Source organism: Euleptes europaea, chromosome 9 (genome assembly GCF_029931775.1).
Source record: "Euleptes europaea isolate rEulEur1 chromosome 9, rEulEur1.hap1, whole genome shotgun sequence".
In the NCBI taxonomy this organism is placed as follows: domain Eukaryota; kingdom Metazoa; phylum Chordata; class Lepidosauria; order Squamata; family Sphaerodactylidae; genus Euleptes; species Euleptes europaea.
The window spans coordinates 37,697,571-37,719,976 of NC_079320.1; positions in this window are offsets into that span (position 1 = coordinate 37,697,571).

Genomic DNA, 22,406 nt, shown 5'->3' on the forward strand with positions numbered 1-22,406 from the left:
CTATTAAATATTTAAGCACAAACTGATCTTGTATACATTTTAACTTGATGCTGCCGCTGACATCTCACATTCAGAACTTCAGTCCTAATGATTTTGTGATGTCTGACCAATGGTTTTTGTCTTCACAAAGATACAATCTCTCGAAAGAGTCCGACCTAGGAGTCAGTAAGGATTACTCTCTAGAGGCAGGCCATAATCATGAAAATATTATAGTGGCAAGCAAAATTTAATACAGCTCCACCGTGTCCCTCCAATCAATCTGGACTGAATGATCTCCATCTGACTCAAAGGACAAGGACACCATAGATCAAGTGTTTATATAAGTCATTGCACAGTAATCATAAATACTGAGACTTTAGCAGAAATGAGATCACCATCAGCATTCACCCTTTCTGCATGTTCTGCTGTTGATGACCGTGAATAAGTATCTGAATGCATATGGGGGTGAAGGCACACCTACAGGCTTTTGGCTGGGAGCTCTGTTTTTTCCTGCCTTCTGCAAAAACACATACGGAGCCTGTAAATTGTGTGTGTGTATAAAGTGCTGTCAAGTCGCAGCCGACTTATGGTGACCCTATTTGGGGGTTTTCATGGCAAGAGACTAACAGAGGTGGTTTGCCAGTGCCTTCCTCTGCACAGCAACCCTGGTATTCCTTGGTGGTCTCCATCCAAATACTAAGCATGGCTGACCCTGCTTAGCTTCTGAGATCTGACGAGATCAGGCTAGACTGGGCCATCCAGGTCAGGGCCTGTAAATTACCTCCTGCTATTTCTTCCAGTATTTCTACCCCCATTCTTGTGGCGGGGTGCTTGTTTTGATTTGATTTTTTAAAAAGAACTGATTGTGTTTATGTGAACAAATGTTTGCTTGGATTTTTTTTCTTCTTGTTGTTTTTAAAGCTTTAAACGTTTTAAACACTTTATGACTTATTTGGAGTAGAAAAGGAAGTTGGCGCTGTGATTGGATAGCCCTTGGGTCTATCTGTGCACATTTGGCTTCCACCCACCCCCAATCCCCCAAGAACCATTTCCTTCCTGCTGAGAAAGTCTAAATAGCAGTGAATTTACTGCCACTGAAGCAATGTATATCCATCTCCACTGAATGGTACATGATTAGATTTCAATAAAGCTATTCAGTTCCGACACATAAGACACATTCTAGAGTCCAACCCAGTTTAATCTCTGAAATCTATAAACCTTACTAAATGTGTAAAAATATCACAAAGTAATGGATTTTATCATTATCAGACTATAGATTGCACATAGATTATTAATGCAGTGCTGCTATTAGATACCTTCTCCTTTCCCCTCCTCCACTGTCCTTTGCTTAAATATAATTTCTGCCAGCTGGGTGTCATTTGTTGTGGTATAATAAGAGGCTGAAAATGCAGCAGCTAAAGTGATATTCTGATAGGCAAAGTTGGGTAAACATTGCCACTGAAAACAATACATTGTCTGGTTATACATTTCCCCTGCATCTCTGATGCCAAGGGCCTCTGGCTTCCATGCAATAGATCATTGCCAGCTTAGTCTCTCTTTCTGACCTTGTCTTGCCTCCCTGTTCTCCATTTCTGTAGTTTAGCAAAGTTCTGCAGTGCCTGGAATGGGAATGCTTGGGTGGCTATAAAAAACAAAACCAATAATACTCTATGCCTCACCGAGTTTCAGCCCCAGCTTGTCACAAGGGATTCTCTCATCAGAACGGAAATGTGATATGGAAAAGCAACAGTCATTGGATAAAGCAGTTTTTGAGATTCTGAATAAAAGTCCTAGAACAGGAACAAGGGAAGAAGCATTCACAATATTATAGCCATGGATTCGTTTGCCTTGGTCCCTTTTAAAGTAAGGCACAAGGTAAATAATTGGATGACTCAAGAGACTCCACCAATGGTGAGGTACAGGCTGGGGGTTATTTAAGAATGTCTTGCCCCTTTCTGGCAGACTTTTCCACCTGTTGCTGACCTGTCCACCCTCCCTGTGGATATCGTGGGATTAGCTGGTTGCTGGTTACAGGGCCAAATGGGATTGTACTGGCTGGGTAGTATTTTATAGCAATAATTTACAGGAGGGCACTAGACTAAGGCTGCAATCCTGAAGGCGAAGCTCCTTAGAAGCCGGTGTGACCCTGCACAGGTGTAAGTGCCCCTTTAACCCAGGATAAGGGGCACTTACACCGTCCCAGGTGCAAACACGCTGGCGTCAGGGAGTTGCAGAGCTGCGCCGGCCCCCACTGCCAGCACAGCAATGCCAGCAGGGAATTCCTGGAAGGGAAAGCCCATGCCGGTGTGGGGGGCATTCCTGGGGGAGGAGCTGCCTTTAGGTAGTTCCCTAACACCTTTCACCCCCAGAATGCCCTCTCACACTGCGGCATTGCTACACCACCTGTTTTTGGTGGTGCAGCCCCGTTGATGGTGATGGGGGTATTTTCTTTTTAATTGTTTGTTAAATGTCTGAATTTCCTTTTCGGCAGCTGAAAAACCTCTGAGGAGGCAGCATGACTGCACCACTCCTGGTCACCACGGATCTACCCCCTTCAGGAATGGGCTGTAAGTGTTAGGTAAAGAATTAACTATGGTCAGGGAAAACAACAACCTGCAATCATGAGTCAAGTGCTCCAAGGGGAGAAAATAATGCTCCAGAATATTACCTCTGGAAGAAAACATTGTGCATCCTTATGTACTCATGCACAAGGAATGTCCAGCTATTTCATGCATGTAAAAGGGATGGGGAGAGGGAAAGTGCATTGTTCTGTAGATCTATTAAGCTGGGTGGTGTTGAAGAGTCTATTTTTATTGTGTACTTCTAAAAAAAATCAAGTATAATGAGCCATTGTCCAGAGTGTAAGGCATTGGAAAACATGTTCTATCTGTTTTTTTATTTCTGAGACTCAGTTTCAAATCCCATCTTGATCAAAATGACAGGATGTGATTTCGGCTGGATTGCTGCTTCACAGGTAAAAAACCATAATGGGCCCAGGTGGATTATCATAACTCCACATACAGAGAAGTTTTCAACAGAAACAATCACAACTATCACTAATTCAAAGGTGTCCACTCTTAGGGAGGTATTAGAAATGACAGGTATATGCAGCAACCTGGAACAGCTGACCTTTGAATCCAATTACCACTGCATTCTGTTTGCGAAACTTGAAAATATTTACCCGTGGAGTGTTTCTAAAGGAGGTGGTTAGCTTTTTCTAGACTTGATCAGAAACTGTGATGATGCCATGAATAAATATAATTTAGCCTTCAACAATTAGTATAAGAGTGCTGGCTCTCTAAACTTTTGGAGCAGCTCAGATTTTTTTGTTAAAGTTGATGAAATAATTACAGCTTTTTAAATTAAGGAAAACTATATAAATTAAATATCATAATGAAAATGGGAAATCATTCTGGATTTTTCCATAGAACATTTGACTTCATGATTTAGTACACTTTTCTCAGTATTGTGATATGCACATTGTTCTGGCTCTACTAACTTGTGGTTCATTTTCTCTCTCCAGTTTTAAAGGCTGGACAGGAGGAGTAAGGATGGGACACAACATGTGTAGTCGTTAAAGAGTTAAAGGGACAGATTTTGACTACAGTGACTCTGCATAGAATTTCACTGTGGGACTTGAAAAAAATGGGTTTCCCCTGCCAAGCCATGAAACACATTTGAAAACATAGATGTAAACATCGTCTCTCAGCTTAACCTTCACAGAGCTGTAGTTAGGGTTGCCAGCTCCAGATTAAGAAATATTGTTATGGAACCCTCATAGGCCTGCAGCTACCCTGGGACACCCCACGAGAGTACAGGACAAAGTTGGTGCACAAAGGATGGAAACACTGCTGTGTAGCCAGAGACAAAAGGGGTCTCCTGGAATCCATCTCGTTTGTGCAAGGCTGAAGTAAGCTGACAGGGGTTGAAAACAGCAAAAGGTGAGCCATATCCTCCCAGGAAAGGAATGTTGCAGCTCTCCGAAGACAAAGAGATAATGGATAATCATTTAGCATTTCTATACTTTTCCGGCAATAGATGGCAAGCACCCTGCCAAATCTCATCAATTCTATTGTAACTAACTTCTAATCTCATCCCAGAGCCAGGCAAGCCCACTTTGACTTCCTCCTTCCAGACCCCATCTCAATTTCCGATTTTGTTATCAAGGCTCAAACACTGAATTCTTAAGTGTTCAGCCATCATCTCTGATGACCTTACTCACTGCACCTTCCTAATCCAATCTCGAGCAATCTTACCTTTGTGCCTCACTGCTCACATACCCTGTGTGTCAGTCTGCCCCAGGGGCAGAATTTGACTATAAAACAGAGAGCCCTGGCACATGTCAGTGGCTTCTCATTTTGGATCCAGAACACAAGATGTGAGTCCTACACCTGGTGTGTAGTCCTTTTCCCCCTTCCCTCATGCAGCTGCTATTCTGGAACCTCGTTCTGCAGGAAAGGTAACTATGTACCGCTTGGGAATCTCAACCCTTTACTTTCTTAGCTCTGTGTGTGTTGGGAATTGTTTGTTTGTGTGTGTGTGTGTTTTTTGCCCTATTTGATTACTTTTAATAAAACCCTTAAAATTCATAAAAGCCTCCTCATTATTGGGTTGATCTCCATTTTGGCTTGCTCACCTAGGGGAAGAATTGGTTTAGAAAGATCCCCACGCCAGCCTCTTTCAAAGCTCTATTTAGTCTCCTGCTGATTTCCCCAAGTAAAGGAGACCCTCTGTGCTTGGCGTAACAATATCTGGCAATTTTGGGAGTGGAGTCTGAGAAAGGCAGATTTTGGGTTGAGGAGGGACTTCAGTGTGATATACGCCATAGAGTCCACCTTCCAAAGCGGCCATTTTTCAAGGTGAAGTACTCTTTGTTATTGTAATTCCAAGAGACCCCAAGCCACCACCTAACTGAAATGATGATAAAAATGCAAGGGGAGAGATCCAGAGATGGGAAAGCTGTTTAGAAGCCTCTGATTTGATACTGAAGCCTAGAGATATGTTAAATAAATAAATGGCTTAAGTTCTTTGGAGAAGGATAGGATAGAACTTTTTTTCTGAGCTGATTCTTACATGGATTTTTGAAGTGGAAAATCAAATATTGATTTTAATGTATTGATTTCATGTGATGAACATTATCATAGAATTCATGTAGTAAAAGCTAGTGCTTACCTCTGCAACAGTAAGACGTGACAAAGAGCAATCTGTAACAGGTAAATTGCATGCACAGCTTCAATTGGTATTTGGGCCAAATTAGAAGGGAAATCCAAGCTCCCTTCAGATTTTATTAGTCAAACTTGAGCTCTCTATGCTGCTATTCCCATGGGAGGCTGGGGTAAACTCTCTCTCTCTCTCTCTCTCTCTCTCTCTCTCTCTCTCTCTCTCTCTCTCTCTCTCTCATATCATATCATATCATATCATATATCATATCATATCATACAGGCTCAAGGAAGTTCTGATCAGGCCTTTCACATAACTGTGGGTTAATAATGAAAAGAACTTCTCTACATTGTCAAATGTTAAGCTGAAGTCTTAAAAGAAGGGGTTAGTCCCTTAAATGGATTAGCTAGGGTTTACCATGTCCTGCACATTTGAGAGGATCTTGCAGATCTTGCACTGTCCTTCAGTGCTACTCCTCTGAAGATGCCTGCCACAGCAGCGGGCAAAATGTCAGGAAAGAAAATACCAAGACCATGGTTACACAGCCCAGATAACCTACAAGAACCAACTTGCAGTAATTCTTCATACAGTACAAATCAACAAAGGATCTGGTAATATGAACATTTTATCTGGGATTCAGAAATTATGCTACAGCTTCTCTGCTCCCTGCATGAAGCTGCCAGCTGGCTACCATATCCATGCTCAGACACCTTTGTAGGTTCCTCATACCCCTGGCTGTACTGTGTATTTAATCCCAACTCACTGCATAGGAAGCCTGAAGACAGGATCTGTGTAATTTACAGTAAGGCTGTGTCAGGGCTGGTGACTAGTTTGGCAGGCAGATAGCTCCCGAGCAACAAGTTGCGCAGACTAGGGATTAACCAGAGCCAGAGGCTTTATAAGGCCAGATGGGTCCCTCTTTGGATCCCTGCATCAGGCTGGAAGCCATAGCATCACTCTTCACCCATCTGCAGTGGTGACACCACAGTATAGCTAATATCAGGCCAGCAGTTGCCATCACTTGCAAGCTGCCATGGTGGCAAAGGGAGCAAGGCAGCTGAGCCCCATTGTCAGAGTCCCAAAATTAACACTACTCCTGGCACCTTATAGCTTGTGTACATTTTTGTTCATACCCAGTGAGCCTTTAGTTTTTCTTTCTCTCTTGCAGCATTCTAATGCAAATGCTTCATAAAACCCCTCATGTTTTTAAAACAGCTGCTTGATATTACATGAAGAAGCTGCTGTGTGGAGCTCACAGCATGGTTGTATGACATTTCCAATCCAGGTAGACTGCTTTGCCGAAACCTAATTAAATATCATTATATTTGAATTGTCATGGTCATGATTGCCACAGCTTCGTTTACTAGTATCTTTTCTTTATTATTACTATTTCATTAACTGCACTTTTTTCATAATGGACCCTAGCAAGGCAGTGTACGCAGATGTACCAAAGAGGTCTCCCATCAGGGCACTGCCTGACTTGGAACATGAGCATGGTTGCTGCACCCATGTGCTTTCCAAACTGTACCTGGGACCAGAGTAACTTCTTAAAATATCTTACGAATGTCAGATGACACTCCAGTTGTGGGACATCTTCAGCATCCCCATCCATTTGTTTGACTTTGAATACCATTCTTCTTGTTGTATTTGTAACTCATTTTATGACTTTGATGAATGAATGATTATCCCTGACTTATAAAATGATAAATTTGCACACTAGGCTCTGTAAACTGCCAGTATGGTGTAGTGGTTAAGAGTGGTGGACTCTAATCTGGAGAACCGGGTTTGATTCCCCATTCCTACACATGAAGCCAGCTGGGTGACCTTGGGCTAGTCATAGTTCTCTCCGAACTCTCTCAGCCCCACCTGCCTCACAAGATGTCTGTTGTGGGGAGAGAAAGGGAAGGAGATTGTAAGCTGGATTGATTCTCCTTAAAAGGTAGAGAAAGTTGGCATATAAAAACCAACTCTTCTTCTTCTATTCATTTCATATATAAGCAAAAAAATGTTACTAGTAAACTTATAGCATTTAAAAAATAAGAATAACTGAAATGTCCTGCTAACATCAAAAAATTTGAACTGTGTAGTGACACAGGAGCCCCGTGACACGGGACAGTCAACAGCGGCTTGATTAGAACATGATAAAAATTATAGTTTATTTAAACTATTTAGTTAGCTTCTGAAACCAGGATTTGTCTCACAGATGATCACGCAAATCCTTGTTGGGCTCAATAAATGCTATAGCCAAAGGGTGCATGAAGGGACCACAGAGGAACAGGCCAGGCTTATGGCAGGATTAATTTAGGATGTCCCCAGTCGTGTCACATAAAATCATATTTAAGCCTAACTGTGGTTGATGAACCAACCTTGAATCATAGTTTCAGATTAATAATAGATTGTAACCAATATGTTAATGCAGCTACCCAAACCATAATTAGTTTAGTGAAACTATGGTTTTGCAGTATATATGAACTGAGCCCATCACAGTAGATGACAACTTTAGAATATTACCAATTGTTTCAGCTTTTGATTAGATAATCAAATAGATATATAGTGGCCTTGGGCTTTTGCGACTCCAGGCTCTAGCCACTGCTCACTGGAGCAGCAAGAGCAAAATGAAGGGAGGGGGGGGAATATTTTGGCAGTGTTATGATGGCATTTCATGTTATGTACTTGGAAGTAACATCATGGCATTGCAGCAGTGCTCTAGAAATTCCTAAAATCTCTATGGCAACTGGCAGGAGTATGGGGTGTGTGTGTGAGTCATCTGTTACATCACTTCCAAGGAAAGTGTTACATTACTTCCAAGGAGAACCCAGAAGTGCTCTCACCCTGATGTAGGAATCACTGGAAACTCTACAGTAAAAACTGGTGACTCCTAGAAGCGTGTAACATCACTTTTGGGTTTTCCATAGAAGTGACTAGGGTGGCCAACCTCCAGGTGACAGAGATCAGTTCATCTGGAGAAAATGGCCACTTCAGAAGGTGGATTCTATGACATTATACCCCACTGAAATCCCTCTCATCCCCAAACTCCACCCTCCTCAGGCTCCACCCCCCAATTTTCCCAATTCAGAGCTGGCATCCCTAGAAGAGACTCATGCTATCAAGCCAATGGAATTCTTTTTTCTTCTGCCAGCCACTGGAGCAGTGGAACAAAATAGGAGATGGGGATAGGAGATTTCCCACCCCCAGCAGGTAAATGGCATGCCTAAGTAATGTTGTGGTGCCACACACCATGCTTTCACCTTGACACCCCCCCCCTCAAAGCTCCCAGAAGTTGCCAGCACACTACCCTAGGGTTGCCAGGTCCCTCTTTGCCACCAACAGGGTTTTTTGGGGTGGACCCTGAGTAGGGTAGGGTTTGGAGAAGGGAGGGACTTCAATGCCATAGAGTCCAATTGCCAAAGCAGCTGTTTTCTTCAGGAGAACTGATGATCTCTCTTGGCTGGAGGTCAGTTGTAATAGCGGGAGATCTCCAGCTAGAACCTGGAGGTTGGCAACCCTACACTACCCTGAATAGGTAATTCATGACAGATTCATTCAAAGTATGGTATCCCAGACATTTTTTGGCCTCAAAATCTCCCAGTATTTAAACTGGATGAAATCTCAACTGATGGCAACCTGACAGGAAATACCTATGGAATCAGCTCTGACACATACCTGGAATGTTTGTGCAATATTCCATGCTTTGCCCAATGTCCTCCTATGTCATGCTAAACATGTGTATGTGTAGGGTTGCCAGGTTCCTCTTCGCCACCGGCAGGACGTTTTTGCGGTGGAATCTGATGAGGGTGGTGTTTGGGGAGGGGAGGGACTTCAATGCCATAGAGTCCAATTGCCAAAGCAGCCATTTTCTCCAGGTGATCTGATTTCGATCAGCTCGAGATCGGTTGTAATAGCAGGAGAGCTCCAGCTAGTACCTGCAGGTTGGCAACCCTGTGTGTGTGTGTATGTGGCGAGTGTTAAGGCTCCCTATGTGTGGGGTTGCCTACCTCCACATGGTGACTGGAGATCTACCACTATTACAACTGATTTCCAGGTGATAGAGATCAGTTCCCCTGGAGAAAATGGCTGCTTTGGCCATTGGACTCTATGGCATTGAAGTCCCTCCCCTTTCCAAAAAGCCACCCTCCTCAGGCTCCACTCCCTAAATCTCCAGGTAATTCCCAACCTGGAGCTGACAACCCTACCTATGTGCAGGGATTGTGTTGTGTACTGCCCCTTTAACAGGCTAACCCGGAATGCCTCAAGCGTGAGGAGGCTTTGTGGAGAGTAGGAGGAAAAATAGCTTCACGTTGCTTATTGGTATCCTGCCCGAGGGCTGGGCCTACGCAAATGGTTCGAAACCAATCTAGGACAATCATGGGCAAATGGGCGAAACCAATCTAGGACAATCAAGGAACACAAAAGCTATTAGTGAACTATTATGATAATTCTTTGCAGAGTTCCGCTTCCAGTTGAGCTGAAAACAGTGTTGTGGCTGTGCTCTGATTCGTGGGGTGTTTTATTTTATTTTAGGTTAGTTTTAGTTTTACTATCTTTGTTTTGTTAGCATTTAGCTGGCAGGTGTCCACATTATTAAGGGAGTTAATAACAGGCATCTGCTGCTCTGACTCCCTAAATTCTTTTAGAGCAAGCTTGAGTAAGTTTGACTCCTGTCGAAGCCTCCTGCTTCTGATGATGATAATTCCTTTCCAAGCAAGCAGTCTGGGTTTTGCTATTGCTCCACTATGCAGTCACTTATGCTTTTAAAAATAGAATAAGCAAAAATGCTTTCCATATTTAGCCTATTCATCAGCAGTCTGGCTGCTTAATAGTTGCCTTAGGGTCATGGTCCTGCAATGCAAGACTTGACTGAGGAGAACCGCACAACCAGCTTTCATGATGTTGCAGCTTTCTTTCCATCCCTTTCTCTTCCATTTTAGTTATAAATCAGGCCCTTGTAGTTTTTGAAAATGCAAAGCAAACCATCAGTGCAATCACGCACTTCAACATCTAGCGACAGCCTCTGGAAATAAATTGTAAGTCATAGACGTACTAGTTAGGCACCTGTATTGGTTCCACTGACAGGAACCCTTTCATTTGTGTAAGTAAGAAATCTCATCCACTAGTTGTAAATCTGGATAAGGGAAAAAACAAAAAATAACCATTAAGTTTTAATTTCATGTCTCAGGTGTGGCTTTTTTCTCCTTGAATTATTTCTCATTCTTTTAGAGGAATCAGAAATGGTTTTGGCAGCTGGCAAAGATACAATTGCCTTGAACTAAAGCACTAAGAAAAATTTGTCTTAGGAAGAAAACAGATGGGGTTTGGTTTCATGGTAAGGTAATCACTAATCAACTTGTCTGGGATTTTCCATTATGTCACACTAGAAAGATATCTCATAGTGATAAAAGGTATCGCTTACATATTTGGGATTTTTCACGATACTTATTCCTTGTTCTGAAGTGGACACCTATCATGCAACCCACTGGTTTAGAAATGAAGTTTCCCCAAATCTCATGTTTTCAGTAGAATACAGCTGTCTCATTGAACTCACAAAAGAAAGATTTTGTTGCCTATTCCCACTGTTGAATAGGTAGGGTTGAAAAGATGGGGAGAATGCTACGGAGACCAAGACTTAGGCCTTCCTGGCAATAGGCAGTCCTTAGGCCCTACTTTGGGAGGAAATGTAGGCAGAGGCCTAAGTTCCCACATAACAATAAAACCAAGAACACACGCACAAACTCCAGGCCAAAGCAACTGTGATACTGGGATTCTTTAAATCAGCTGTCAATCAGGGTCCCCCCCCTTTTCTTTTAGAAAGAAGTGTGCAGAGATTTGAGTTAGACTAGGACCACAGTGCATAAGAGAGTAGGGTCTAAACCTGTGTCAAGGCAGTTTCCCAATCTGAAAGGCCATAGAGCCGCTAGTCGCTTATTGGGGTAACATCTGAGACAGACAGCCCATTCCTGAGCTTGGGGCTGAAAGTAGTGTGGAGGGGGCGTGACCCCTGTGCCAGTGTGAGTGCCCTCTTATCATGGAATAAGGGGCACTTATGCTGGCTCAAGGGGCATTTTGTCATTGCCAGGGGGCAGTGGAATGGCACGGAGCTCAGCTGCCACTGCAGCCTCTCCGGGACCTAAATCCCGGAAGAGAACTGTGGCGCCGGCATGGGGTGTGTGCCCAGGGCATTCTCGGGGCGGAGCTGACTTTAGTCAGCTTCATCACCCCTTCCAGCCTGGGAACACCCTCTGCAGAAACAGCGGTGTTGCGCCAGCTTTTTGTTGGTGCAGCATCACTGTTTTCGATGGGGCTATTTCCCCCATTTTCTGTTTTTTTTAAAGGTGTTTTTTCCCCATCTTGCAGCAGCTTGGAAACCTCTTTGGAGGTGCCATGGCAGCAGCTCAGCCACGCCATCCCCAGCCACTGCAAGGCTCAGAAATGGGCTGTGAACAATGGTGATGAAGCATCAGATTATCTCCTTGCAAGAGAAAATTGCTGCTCCAGACCTCTTTGGCGCATTTATTATATTTAATAGTACTGAAGCCCTGGGAGACATAATATACCCTGGTTCACCCTTATAGAGTAAGGAAAGTGTCCACTCTTAACACAACTAAGTACACAGATGAGGGCAGCTAAACCCGTTAAGCAAGATTCCGCCTTCTCTTCTTCACTGGGATGACTGAAGCATATTTTCAATCTATTTCCCTTGGAAACCAGTTGCAATGAATATTGGATTGATTTCTTAGTATAAAACTTTAATAATGATATTAAAGAATCCAACTGTAGCTTTTAAAATGACAATCGATCTAACTCTGACTCTTTCCCCCGTGCTCTTCCCTAACCAAATTTAGCTAAAATAAGGACTAGATAAATTATAATACAAGACTTCAAAGTGGATTTGTGTTCTAGTACATTTCATGTTAGAAAATAAACTATAGGATGGATCTAGCGATTCATTAGTAAGGTAGAGTGGATTCTTACCACATTCTCCTCCTCCTCTGCAGACCCTTCTTACCTTGGAGAGTGGATTTATGGAGCTGTGGGGCATGCATGGACCAACAGTCATGCAGGCCAGAAAGCTGTAGTCAGTAGGGGAAAGGGGGTGAATAACCTCATCTCTTTGTTCTGTAAGCAGAGCTCCAGTGATGGAAGAAGGACAGTGGAATTTAACCCTCCTTGTCCTCACTGCAGCCTCTGTCCCAAGTACCTGTTTGTCTACATAGATCTTGTGACTTCAGGAATCAATTGGGGGGGGGGGTGCAGAAGTTGGGGGAAGGAACATAACATAAAATTCTGCTCTCTCCAGCATCTTCCATTGATGGATCTCTAGATCCAATCCCTTTTCACTCCTAGATTTCCCAGTGACTTGGAGATGTCTAACCTAACTTTAATCCCTACTCCCTCATCCCCGTGAAACAGCTGATAAGCATAATTACTGCTTTTCAAAAAATCTGCTTGAGTGCATCCTTGTTTACTGCAGGGGTGTAGTTGAATTGAGCTCGAAGTCTTTCAAAGCTCTAGTCTAGAAGGTGGCAGATATTACTTTTGAAGTACCCGTATGGATTATTTCTTCATGTAAAAGTCCCACAGGAACTTGAAATATGGCATATTACTTTAGCAAGCTTTGATATTTGCCTTTTGTCTTGCACTTTTATTACAATACTCTTATGCTTCTTCTGTGTTGCCTTGGTTTTAAATCCAGGAATAATTTGATTTTTTTATGGTTTATTTACTTGATTTATACCCTCTTATTCTGAAGAGCTCAAAGGATCATCCTGGCAGCTTATGGGACCATACTCTTCAGCTTCAGGACTACAACTATGCCATGTGCCTTATGGCCATTTTCAGTCTTGTTGACAAGAATTCAACTTTTGCTTCGAAAATGTACAAAAAGGAGCAGCCAAGGAAGACTGGTATGAAGAAGAAGAGTTGGTTTTATATGCCATCTTTCTCTACAACTTAAGGGAGAATCAAACTGGCTTACAATCACCTTCCCTTCCCCTCCCACAACAGACACCCTGTGAGGTAGGTGGGGCTGAGAGAGCTCTTAATAGAACTGTGACTAGCCCAAGGTCACCCAGCTGGCTTCATGTGTAGGAGTGGGGAAACCAGCCCGGTTCATCAGATTAGCCTCCACTGCTCATGTGGAGGAGTAGGGAATTAAACCCAATTCTCCAAATCAGAGTCCACCACTCCAAACTACCACTCTTATCCACTACACCACACTGGCATCATAATCATCAGGCAGAAGTACAGAAAGTATTTATGTAATGCTGTGCCAAATTTTCCACGGTTGGAATTTAAATGGAGAAAATAAAGGATGTATGTATATGGGGGGAAATCCCAAAAGTTCAAATGAATCTTGAGTCTTGATCTGCTGATGGTGCTTTGGCATATTTATTTAAATATGCTGGAGCCAGCGAAGTCCTCACATGGTGTAAGTGATGATAAAGCTGCTTAGAGTAAGGATTCTGTCCATCGGGTTTTTTGGGCCTCAATGAGATTTTCATCGAGGCAAATGTCATTGGCTTTAATGACCTCACTGTTCTAGGAAGTAAGGTTGATGGTTGTTGTTGTTTTTTTAAAAAAAATGTGCCAAAGCACTGCTGTCTGAGGCAGCAAACAGGCTCAAAAAAGTACTTCTGGGCGGAGTGCGGCTGTGGGGTGGCACAAACCCATTCGCCTCTTTTGCACCTCACTGTTTTGTTTGAAGTAGGAGACAATGTTGACAAAGTAGTACCCTCCTTTTGGCACAGCACTAATTGCACATGACACATGTGCAAAAAATGCACTCCACGACTGAAGAACCTGAGAGGCCAGCTTCTTTATGATATGCAACTGGAGTGACAAACACTCTGTAACTTGTCTGCGCTAATAAGCTGATTTCACAGTTTAATACAGGGGTATGTAAGCCAGCCAATTTATGTCCTAACTATTAGGAGCACAACCAGCTTAGGAACACCACTCAGCTTGCAGTCATGTCTGAACTTTAAGACTGAATCATATTATATCGCCTCTTGGTTGCTGTAAATAAACAAATGGTTGCCTGTGACAATCATCTTGCCTCCAAATGGGAACTGAGAGACTTGCTGTCTATCAACTGAAGGAACCGGTCACCATTCTTAATTAGAGCCCCTGCCTGCCAGCTCATTAAACATTTTTAAGGATCATTTTTATTCACAGCTATTTTGTAGCCTTTTTTTTTAAACTAAAAATGTTCTAAGGTGGTATACGGATTTTGACTTCCTGCTTCTAATTAAGGCTCAAAATAAATTACGAATGAAATCTGAAGCTAAATCCTGTACAATGTGCATATGAGTTCCGTATTGTTGAGGGAGGGAATTCATAAGAGATTTATTCATAATGGTATAATGTAAGCTGTGTTGACAGTACAGAGGGAAGCAACTGCCACCGAGGAAAAGATTGCATAATAAGTCTGAAGTGAACAAGATGCCTGGAGATGATCCTCCACACTCATCCCCATCCTTTAGGATACTACAGGCTTTAGGGATCTGATAGTGCCAGCTTCTCCTGATACCCTTCCTGTTGTCCTTTTATGAAAATTAATGTCCAACTATCCTTGACATTCACATTTCCTAACAGAAAATGAGTATCCTCAGCTTCATTGGCCTGTTTTGATATATATATATATATATATATATATATATATATATATATATATATATATATATATATATATATATATATATATCATCCAACCTTTGTTTTGCATACATACAAATGTGCAGGACCATGTGCATACATACAAATGTGCAGAACCATGTGCAGAACCCCCTACCATTTGTGTGGTTGGGTTCATTTACTGACGTACTCATAATAACATGAACATCTAGCTTACTATTACCAGAAATTATGAGAGAGTTCATGGGGAACATGATTCATGTTGTGCACAGTGATTTGTTATGCTCTCACCTGTAGCCCTGTGTCCTGGCAGTGTGGAATGATAAGATGGTAGATACTTCTCTAGAAATATAAGAAGCTATCTTTTTAAAAGAGATTTCCCATTAACCTTCAGACTGGTCCAGTAAGTTTAGTTGCATGTAGAGGGAAAAGATGATAAATAGAACATTTGCATGTAGAGTAAATAGATGATCACCAGTACCCCATCACTCTGTTGTTTCCAGTCCATGCTAGACCACTTATACATACAACTTTCTGCCATTGTGAACTGTCAGCTATTAAGGGTTTGTGTGTGTGTGTACATTAGGCATTTTTACAGTACGGAAAAATATGTAAAATCTGTGAACCCTGAGCTTGTTATGTATGAAGTGTGAATTTCAGTGCTAAAAATATTGCCAGTGCCAGTTGAAACTAGTAGCTACTCACATCTTTATATATTTCCAAGTAGAATTATTTATTTTACTTGTCCTTTTTGTCCTTCATATGTGTCTTATTTCTGAGCTAACTGAGTCAATGCATGGACAGCTATAGGACAACAGGCAGGGTAGAGAAAGACTCTAACCTTGATAGAGTTCCTCTGTCCTTATGTAACCCTGCCAATATTGTGGGCTTTAGAATTTAGGGGGCTCACTGAGCATGGGCAGTTAGGTAGGTTACTATACCTTTATTTGGGGCGCTTCATTACTAACTGCAACTGCCACACCCCTCAGTCAGTTGGGCTGGCTAGGAAGAGGGAAGCCAGAGTTAAACGGAGGGGACTAATCATTTCCCTTTACAGTTCAGACTGGGAAGAGAGAAGGCCTTCAGCATCCTCAGCAGCATACATCGAGAATGTCAAGGGAAGAAACAACCCTGCATTTAGACTTTAAGTTATGGACTTTTCTTTCTTTCCTTGTTATTGCACTTGGTGTTGTTTACCAATGTACAGAGTGCCCTTCCTGAAGGGCACTGAAGATTTTGTGTACTGTGCTTGTGTTTGTAATTGTTTGGTTACTTGTTTTGCTATTCTCTTGTAGGCAATTTCACATCTGTCCACAAGGAGTGCTGTCATTTTATTGAATTTAGAAGAAAAAAAAACCCATTATCCTCTAGTGGGGATTTACGTCACCGGGGTTGTGCAGGGTTACACTTACATAAAAATTAAACTGACTCTAGTCACACCCATCTTTGCCTAGGAATTGTTTACTTAGCACCAGTAAATTAACAAGAAATGGAAGGAAGCACATACGACTAAAGAAGAGTATCTGAGTGTTGCTAGGCACTGTAGGTCAGCCATAAGAGAGGCCAAAGCTCAGAGTGAGCTAAGGCTGGCCAGGGACACTTGCTACAACAAGAAAAGCTTCTTCAGAGATGTGAGGAGCAAACACAAGGTAATAGAGGTGATCGGCCCACTGTTCAGTGAAAACGGAGAAACTCAAACAGAAAACAGAGAGAAAGCACAAGGGCTCAATGGCTATATTGCCTGAATTTTTTTCCCTGAAGAAGAGAGCATGCTCATCTAGAGATGGTAGTAGGCAAGGTACGGCATCTGGGCTGGTGGTTGACATTGACAGAGAGGTTGTTGAGATGCACCTGGCTGCACTGGATGAGTACACATCCCCCAGACCGGACAGTATGCACCTGAGAGTGCTCTAATAACTTTACAGAGTGCTTGCAGAGCCTTTGTCTATCATCTTCAAGATCTCTTGGAGTATGGGAGATGTGCCACAATACTGGAGGAGGGCAAATATTATCCCAATCTTGAAAAAAGGGAGGAGTGATGACCCAGGAAACTACAGGCCAGTCTGACCTCTGTCCCAGGAAAGATATAACAGCTGATTTTCAAGGGGTCAATCTGCAAGCACCTGAAGGACAACTTGGTGATTCAGGAAGTCTGCACAGCTTTCTCCTCAACAGATCCTGCCAGACCAACCTCATTTCCTTCTTTGATCAAGTGATGAGCTTACTGGATCATGGGAACTCCATTGACAATGTTTACCTGAATGTCTGTAAAGCTTTTAACAGGATTCCTCATGGTGTTCTGATAGGTAAACTGGAGCACTGCAGACTAGAGTCTAGGTTGGAGAACCACACCCAAAGAGTAGTTTGTCAATGGCATTTCACCTGATTAGAGGGAGGTGTCCACTGGGGTGCCACAGTATTTTTTATAAATGAACTGGATGAGGAGGTGGAGAGACGACTCATTAAATTTGCAGATGACACCAAATTGGGAGGAGTAATGATTAACCAGGAAGAGAGAGATAGAATTCAACGAGATCTGAACACACTAGAAAAGTGGGTGGGTGTGAACATGATGCAATTCAACAAATATAAGTGCAGAGTTCTGCATCTGGGTAACAAAAATGAGAAGCATGCATACTGGATGGGGAATACAATTCTTGGTAACAGTGTGTGTGAACAAGATCTTGGGATTCGGGTGGAGTGTAAGCTAAACATGAGCTGTTTGATGCAGTGGCAAAAAAGGGTATTGTGGTCTTGGGATGTATCAACAGAGACATAACATCCAAATTGCAAGATGTGATAGTCCTGCTGTACACTGCATTGGTCAGGGCGTACCTGGAGTACTGTGTGCAGTTCTGGAGGCCTCACTTCAAAAAGGATGTGGACAGAATGGAGTGGGTGCAGAAGAAAAAGATGAAGATAATCAGGGACCTGGAGACCAAGTCCTATAAGAAAAGGCAAAGTGATAGCTCACACTCCTCTCTCTGCCTTGTACCCATCCCATATCCCCAATTGTATGGAAGAAGAGTTGGTTTTTATACCCTGGTTTTCTCTACCTTTAAGGAATCTCAAACCGGCTTATAATCACTTTACCTCCCTCTACCCACAACAGACACCTTGTGAGGTATGTGGGGTTGGGAGAGTTCTGAGAGAACTGTGACTAGCACAAGGTCACCCAGCAGGCTTCATGTGTAGGAGTGGGGAAACTAACCTGGTTCACCAGATTAGAGTCCGCCTCCCATGTAGAGGAATGGTCGAATCAAACCTAGTTCTCTAGATTAGAGTCCACCGATCCAAACCATTATACCACACTGAGGTCTTGAGTACTGTAGTTTACTGAGAGCCATTGTGGTGTCATCACTGGTCTAGACCTGTGTAAACCCAAGATTTCATCCCCACCCTGTTTAAAAGTCAATTGATGTCAGTCATTATTTCATAACCTAACCTGTTTCATAGGATTGTGGTAGTTGCCAGCCTCCAGGTGGTGGCTGGACATCTCCTGCTATTACAATTGATCTTCATGTGACTGAGATCACTTCCCCTGGAGAAAATGGAAGGTGACCTCTATGGTATTATGTCCCACTGGACTCTATGGTATTATGCCCCAAACTCTGCCCTCAAAATCTCCAGGTAATTCCCAACCCAGAGTAGAACCCTAGATTGTGGAGAGGATAAAATGGGGGAGAGCTATATAATTTAATTACAATATACATAGCTTCTTGGAGGAAGGGTAGGCAAAATATAATAAATAAATATTAATTTTCTAAAAATATGCCTTATGAAAAATTTTGCCATTATTTTCTCAATCATTAAAGTGGCTTTTCAAATACTGGTTCTCAGAGCATAATGCTATAAAAAGTGAAGCACTGAAATAGCTTATATAATAATCTTAATATTTAGATGTTAGAATGTAGATATTGTAACAATTTAGCCATTCACACCCACTGTTGACCTATAGTATTACCTTATCCTTATCTGAGATCACAAATCTTCCAACATCGCATCTGATAAATTTGCATTTTTCCTTTTCCAGTCCATTGAAATATGTATTCAGTTTGTTGATTATTAACTAATACTTAGTTTAAATTTGTATCTGTTAGAATACTAAGTGATAAGAAATGTGAAGATTGTAACCCATGCAAAACTATGGAAATATTCATTTCCTGTGAAATGAATATTCGAGATGTATGGAGGAACAAGAGTAAAGCTGGAAATAATTAAATTCAGTAATGAAGTATCATTCAGCTTAGATGAGTTATGAGAGATCTAAATGTCAGTTTCATCTATTTCTTGGGTTTTTCTAGATTAAATTCCTACTCCCATGGGCTTGAATTGTCAGTGACTATCAGTGCAATCCTATGCTAAATTACTCCTGTCTAAACCCATTGATTTCAGTGAGCTTAGGCTGGAGAAACTCTGCATCAGGTTGCACTGGATGCAGTAAAATGCTGGAAAATTTTGTCAGAGACTGGTGATAGGGGAGGGATTCATGGATTCATTTGCTGCTAGTTTATTCTGATAAAACCTAAAATATTTGTACAAGGACAAGAGTGATTGGTCAATGAAATGGATTGCCTAATAAGCATTAGTTAGTCAAAGGCACACAAAAAAGTAATGAACATTTTGATTTGTATTACAGATGACACAACATAAACATTTGTGAAAGTAATTTGGTGAAATACTTGGTGGGGGGTGGGGAGACATAAATCCTTGCCTGCTGTTGTATATTTACAAAAGACCTTCAGAGCACTATCAAATGCAATGTTTGCTTGTGGCACATAAGTTACAGAGCATTAAGATTTCATCTTCTTTATGGCCAGAAATAGTAATAATAGCATGGTATTTGCAAAGTAAACTACCCCTAATTTGGAGACAGAACAGTTGTTATTGGTATGAAATAGTCTCCTGAATTGTCCCTCCCCCCCCCCCAAGATTATCATGTTTTCCATCCAACATGCTTTTTTAGTTTTTCTCCCATATAGCATTCTGCGGTGTAATTGCAGAGGAAATTAAAACTCTTTTCACAGGTTTAATAATAGATGAGAGGGAGGCTTTGAAATAATTGTTTTTATTGAGCTTTGTCATCTTTCAGCACAGCAGGCAAACGGCAGCTTGCAACTTGCACCTCTGTTGGCTCTGGGATGGATTAGAGAAAAACGGCCCAGGGTTCCATTTGGAACCCATCAGGAAGCCAACGTGTGCCAAACTCCCCTCACCAAGTAAACTTCTAATATTTTGCTTTTCATTCAGAGCACTGCGAACACTTCCGACTGACTTGCCTGACGGAGTATGCGGCAGTGGCGCACTTCATATGCTAAGCTTTGAACTCCTCTGCCTCTCTAATCCTGTATCATCGTGTGGCAGCCATTGCCTGTTTTCATGCCTGTGGATCTGTTTTTCTTTCCAGTGCAAAGGATATCGGCTGAAAGCTCTAGTCACAGCTTCCAAAGAATGCACACTGAAATAAGCTGAAATTAGATGTGTACCTTTTCAAGCAAGTCTCGGCGTTGTCTCTTTTAGCAAAGTGTAAAAGTTTAAATCTTATGGGTGATTGATGTCGAAAACTGTGCCTGATTTCATCGGCTTGTTGAATTACCTTTTATGGTGTGCAAAATAAAGCTAACACTATTAATCTTTGCATACCGATACTGTCAGGTGAATGAGCTGTTATTAGTGTGTGTGGTTTTTTCATTATTAATGTTATAGGTGAGAAATTGAGATGACAAGATGGTGACTTTCTCAACGGCTAAGCCTAGCTTTTCAGATTTACCATGATCAACATGTTATCATATTTAGCCACAATTCTCTGTACCAAATAGAAATTGATTAAACAAGATTGCCAAAAATAAAAAGGGGCATTCCCGGCCCGAAAGGGCTTTGGAGGCCACCTAAAGGCGGCCCCGCCCCAGCCCGGCACCGGAACGCCCCGGGAACGCCGTCCGGGATGCCGGAACACCCTGGGAATGCCTCCTGGGATGCCGGTGTGGCCTTTGACTGTGTTCGGACACCAGCAGAAGACCCCCGCTGGTGTCCCGGGCTGGCGCTGCCATGGCAGCACCCCACGACTGGCATCTGGGCCTTCCCGCCCGCGTTCAGGCCACCAACAGCAGCGTTAGCTGCCCAGATGCTGGCGCTGTGCCTTCCTGGCCTCCTAAGGGCTTTTGCCCTTAGAGCTCAGGAATGTGCTGTTTATTACATGGCTAAACGTCCCTTTCTTGTGTAGCCTCTTGCTTTATTATTTTGGGTAAAATGCTGGGCTTCTTACAAATATACAAGGGAGTTTCAAATATATAAAGGGGTATATGCTACAACTGGGGGAACTTCAAGGGCTCATTTTCTCCTTCCCACTTCCATTCCTTGAAAGCCCCCATAGCTTCTTCCCTTTACCTGCTTCTTTCTCTTCTTCCCACTCACCAGCCAAGCTACCTTTATCTGTCCCCCATCTTCAGTTTCCCATCCTTCTCTTCCCATGGAAGCCTCTACCTGGGAAATTATGGCTGATTAGTGCAGTTCCAGCCACCAGGCCTGTCCCAGTTGTGTATTACCAGCAGCTGGGTCCAGTTCCATAGTGGGGAGCTCACAAGGACTTGTGGGGGCACCTCACTTTCCCCTGTATTCCCTCCCCACACTAGTTCCTCTTTCCCTCTTCCTGAGTACCCTGATATCCTCACCCTTCCCTGCTTTCTTCTCTCCTTCCTTTCTACCTACCCACCAACCTACATTTTATCTGTGCCCCATCTTCAGCTATATTATTATACCCTTCTTTTCTCCACAATGAGGACTAACAGCAGAACTTCCATGGCAGAGTGGGGATTCACTCAGGTCTGAGAATCTAACCACTACAGGGAGCCTCAAAGATTGAGCTGGAAATTATAAAATCTTATAAAATAATTATATTTTTGAAGTGTACACAATAGATATGATAAAAACTCTAGGTCTGGAATACATATAAAACCACCAGTGTAAACTGATATAGACATATTCAACACAGCTGATGATATACATAGTATAAATGACCAATAGACCATATGTGTTTTGGCCTCTCGGGCCTTCCTCAGTGGTTATATATAAAAACCATATTTATTAAAAACACATCCAGAAATTAGAAAACCTGGGGGCAGGGGGAGAAAGCCAAATTAATACAACAATTATAATTATTATAACTATTAAAACTTTTTTTTTTTTAAAGAAAACCAAATATACCTTTTATCTTGTGTGGCCAGATGCAAAGTAATAGCATCAGTCATAGGTCTTTAAGCATGGTAACTTGCTCACACAAGCATCTAAATGACAAAAATATCCAAAAGTGAAATTATAACATAGATTTGATACCAAACCCCCCCAAAAAGGGATAAGAATAAAAAAACCAAATACAACTAACCTGAAAGAACCATGACTAGCCCAAGGTCGCCCAGCAGGCTTCATGTGGAGGAGTGGGGAAACAAACCCAGTTCACCAGATTAGAGTCTGCTGCTCATGTGGAGGAGTAGGGAATCAAACCTGTTCTCCAAATTAGAGTCTGCAGCTCTTAACCACCACATGATGCTGGCTCTCAGTGGTGTTGGGGGTGGGAATCAACATCAGTAAAAGACGGTGTCCTGTTGTGGTGGTGGAAAGCACCATCAAGTCACAGCTGA